Genomic DNA, 5019 nt, shown 5'->3' on the forward strand with positions numbered 1-5019 from the left:
CATACACATGTGCGCATGTGTAGGAAGATGTGTGTATATGCAGTGTAGTTACTCATTACTGACTGAATTTACATTGTCCTCTAAGTCAGCAGGGACCTGCAATAAAGGTGTGTACCTGTCTGTGTGTATGTGTGTGTGTATGTGTGGGTGTGCGTGCATGCACTTGCATTTGTGTGTGTGTTTCGCTGTGGTCTACTTGACCTCCTCTCCACCTCTTCCCTGGTCTTACCGCCTTCATTACCATCACCATGCTTCACACTGCTGCTGTCTGCCCACACACTGATGCATATACAGTACAGTACACAAGACACATGCACAGCACTAGGACAGCTTCTCTCTACTGATCACATCACCCTCTGTGATCCGAGGATAGTCAGACCAACAGCCAGCAGGACTGCTGTGTAACTAATCACCAACAAACTGATAACAAGGGAGTGAAAGTGAAAGAGAGAAATGGGAGGAGAGGTGGGAAAGGGAAATAATGGCTCATAGTACTGTATGTACAGGTATAACTGGAAGCTGGAGGGAACCATAAAGGGAAGAAAACATTGTAGCAGCTATAAATATTCATCCTTGTTTACTTACGGCTTCTGTGAAGTAACGCTTAACAATATATTTTTGAATTTACATGTACAATCAAGTACATTTACTTATTTGTCTTACCCATTTAAATTTCACAATGTTTTGTTTTGGGGGGTCAAAAGTCTTTGTAAACACATTTTTCTGCTTAATGATTTCTGTTTAAACTTTTTAATGGAGACCATTAAATCTGAGTGTAACTAAGACAATTACACACATTCAAAAAATATTCACTCCATTTACCCATTTTATTCAGTTTTCCTGAATTGTTTCAGTGGAAGAATGTTTTTTGATATGTTTTATTCATTCTTTTTTATTCACTCATCTTGGAAAATGAAACATTTAGAATACATTTTTAATTCCCTTACAGTGAACAAACTAAACCTAATTTTATCACGCAAGACAATTAATATATGTATTGGACAGAAGAGATAACTTAGAATTGCATAGTTCACATATATTAACAGCAGTCACACATAATATATCAGAACATTTTTTTAATGAATGAATATATAATGAACACAGATGGAAAGCAGACAGGCAATTTGCGTTAATTAATGTTGTAATGCAGAAGTCACCATTGAGCCAGAAATATAAACAAACAAATCTCATACAGTTTAGTACTGTACCTTTATGATTATGTACTGTACCTCATTTTAAAACCATTTTACATATTTTAAGTGGAAGTGTTCAGTCAATAAATGATAAACCACAACAGTTTTGAAAAAAAAATATTCAAAATATTGTATATAACTCATGTTGAATTAAACTAGAATGACAAACACCTTGCCCTACCATTGGAGGTAGCCGCTCTCAAAAAGTATAAAATACTTGGCTTGTTTATTGTAGTAATCAGTCATACATACAGCATTGTTCTATTTAAGTGTGTGGGCACTCTGACAACACTAAAAAAATGAGAATCTGCTTCAACAGAGGAAATTTCCAGGTTTCTCTGGTGAGTGAAGGGAGATCGCCCGCTTGGGATGTGAGTGGATTAAGATATAGTGGATAATGTGTTTTAAATAGAAATTAATGAGTTCTGAATTTGAGCAATAATTGATCTCCCACTACACAGTCCTGTCAAAGATTTATCAGATAATTAACAAAAAAATAAACACATCAGTTTATTTCCTGACTTCTAGTCCACATAAGAAAAAGATCAAACATGGAGTACAAAATAGATAATTAATGTACAAATTTTAAAAAATCATTTAAAGTGCGTTATTATTAGTATCAAATGCCCGAGTAGATTATTCCATGTACATCTGATGAACATATGCCTAGCATTATCTATACACAGACGGGTGACAAATCAAAGGAAAAACCAACATAAGGAGTCTTAGTAAGGTGTTGGGCCACCACATGCCACCAGAACAGCCTCAGTGAGACTTGGCATTGATTCTACAGGTCTCTGAACTCTTGTGGAGGGATGAAAACCATTTTTTCCAAAGATATTCCCTCATTTGGTGTTTTGATGATGTTGGTGGAAAGCACTAACACGTCAGTCCAAAATCTCCCATAGGTGTTCAGTTGGGTTGAGATCTGGTGACTGTGAAGGTCATAGCATATAATTCACATCATTTTCATACTCATTGAACCATTCAGTGACCCCTTGTTCCCTATGCATGGAGACATTGTCATCCTGGGAGAGACCACTCCCATCAGAATAGAAATATTTCATCATAGGATAAAGGTGATCACTAAGAACAACTTTGTATTGATTTGCAGTGACCCTTCCATCTAATGTGACAAGTGGACCCAAACCATGCCAGCAAAATGCCCCCCAAAGCATAACAGAGCCACCAGATCCCTTCTCTGTAGGGGTCAAGCATTCAGACATCTACCAGTTTTTCCCCTTTAATTTGTCACTTGTCTGTATCTATAACTATATATACACACAGTATATATTGTATATATAGAGTAGTATTTTTTCCTTTTTCTCTCTCCCCTGTCTACTAACTACATGCATGTGTGTGTGTGTGAAAGAGACACTGTGCTCTCACATGCTGTACTATGCAGATTCACCATGCATTTTCTTGCTGCTGTGTGTGTGTGGGTGTGCGTGCATGCACTTGCATTCGTGTGTGTGTGTGTGTGTGTGTGTGTGTGTGTTTCGCTGTGGTCTACTTGACCTCCTCTCCACCTCTTCCCTGGTCTTACCGCCTTCATTACCATCACCATGCTTCACACCGCTGCTGTCTGCCCACACACTGATGCATATACAGTACAGTACACAAGACACATGCACAGCACTAGGACAGCTTCTCTCTACTGATCACATCGCCCTCTGTGATCCGAGGATAGTCAGACCAACAGCCAGCAGGACTGCTGTGTAACTAATCACCAACAAACTGATAACAAGGGAGTGAAAGAGAATCAATGGCAGAGAAAGAGAAAGAGAGAGAGAGAGAGAATATAATAATAGGGCAAGAAGAAGAATAAAGGGACAGAGTGATGCATGGAGAGGAAGAGAGAGGACATATGATGGGAGGAGAGGTGGGAAAGGGAAATAATGGCTCATAGTACTGTATGTACAGGTATACCTGGAAGCAACTATGAAGGGAGGCAAACATTGCAGCGGCTATAAAAACTATTCATCCTTGTTTACTTACAGCTTCTGTGAAGTAACACTTAATATATTTTTGAATTTACATTTACAATCAAGTATGTTTACTTATTTGCATTACCTATTTAAATTTCACAGTGTTTTGTTTTGGGGGGTCAAAAGTCTTTGTAAACACATTTTTCTGCTTAATTATTTCTGTTTAAACTTTCAAAGTTTAATGGAGACCATTAAATCTGAGTGTAACTAAGACAATTACACACATTCAAAAAATATTCACTCCACTCACACATTTTATTAAACTTTCTTCATGTTAGGTGGAGCAGAGCAAGTGGACCAAAATGCAGGAGACACCAGGCACAGAAAGTGAAGAATATATTTATTTAGGATCAAGTGCTGGCTGAGCTAAACTGAATTGAACAGAGCAAAACGAAACAACACGGAGGAGAACAAACAGTGCAGACTGAACAATACAGAACAAAGGATCCACCAAAACTGAACTGAAAACCAGGACTTAAATACAAGCTGAACTAATGAAACAACAAGCAACAGGTGGCAAGACACAAGGGCAGGCTGGGAGTTGATTGGCTGGGGAAGACACAGGGAGCAGGGCAGGGCTAACAAGATGCAGGGCAGGTGTGAGGAGGAAAAGCAGAGGAGGAGTACATGAACACAGGAGGGAAACACAGAAACTAAACAGACAGAAAACACAATAAGTAGGCTCGAGAAATCTAAAATGCCAGCAGGCCAAATGCAACCACAAATATAATTTGGCCAAGCATTCTTATTCTTAATCAAGTGAAGGCAAAAGTATTACAGATTACACTTGGTTCTGTTAGCTCTTCCAATAAAGCACATGTATACAAACAAATGACCAACAGTATCTCAAGTGATCCTTAAATATAATCTGCAACCTATTTTATCTGTCCACTCCCACTCAATCCAACAAACAGGGAAAAAGTCTGACGGCATCGGGTGGACTAGTGGATAATGGCAATAATGGAACATTTATCCAGATTGGGACAGAACCATGTTACCTAAATTGTTTCAATGGAAGAATGTTTTTAACATCATGTTTTATTCATTCTTTTTTATTCACTCATCTTTGAAGATTAGACATTTAGAATAAATTTTTAATTCCCTTACAGTGAACGAACAAAGCCTAATTTTATCATGCGAGACAATTAATATATGTATTGTACAGAAGAGATAACTTAGAAGTGAAGATAATATATCACACAAAATATATCAGAACATTTTTTAACTTTTAATGGATGAATATATAATGAACACAGATGGAAAGCAAACAGGCACTTTTTGTCAATTAATATTGTAATGTAGAAGTCACCATTGAGCCAGAAAAGAAAGTCTCATACAGTTTAGTACTGTACCTTTAAATTATCATCTTAAAACCATTTTATATATTTTAAGTGTTCAGTTTAAGCATTCAGTCAATAAATGATAAACCCCAACAGTTTTGAAAAAAAATATTCAAAATATTGTATATAACTTATGTTGAATTAAACTAGAATGATAAACACGTTTCCCTACCATTGGAGGTAGTCACTTTCAAAAAGTATAATATACTTGGCTTGTTTATTGTAGTAATCAGTCATGCATACAGCATTGTTCCATTAAGTGTGTGTACTCCTTCACCCTGACTATAAGAAAATACTTTAATTAGAAATACTGGGAAAAAAATGTAAAAATCATCCAAATCACATATTATTATTAGTACCAAATGCACAAGTAGACTCTTCCATGTACATCTGACGAACATATGTGTGTTTATGTGTGTATGTGTGTGTGTGTGTGTGTGTGTGCGTGTTCTTTTCTTTATGTGAATAGATGAGGTGGGCACAGCGGCTCCCATTAAC

The sequence above is a fragment of the Thunnus albacares genome, chromosome 3 (assembly GCF_914725855.1).
Source record: "Thunnus albacares chromosome 3, fThuAlb1.1, whole genome shotgun sequence".
In the NCBI taxonomy this organism is placed as follows: domain Eukaryota; kingdom Metazoa; phylum Chordata; class Actinopteri; order Scombriformes; family Scombridae; genus Thunnus; species Thunnus albacares.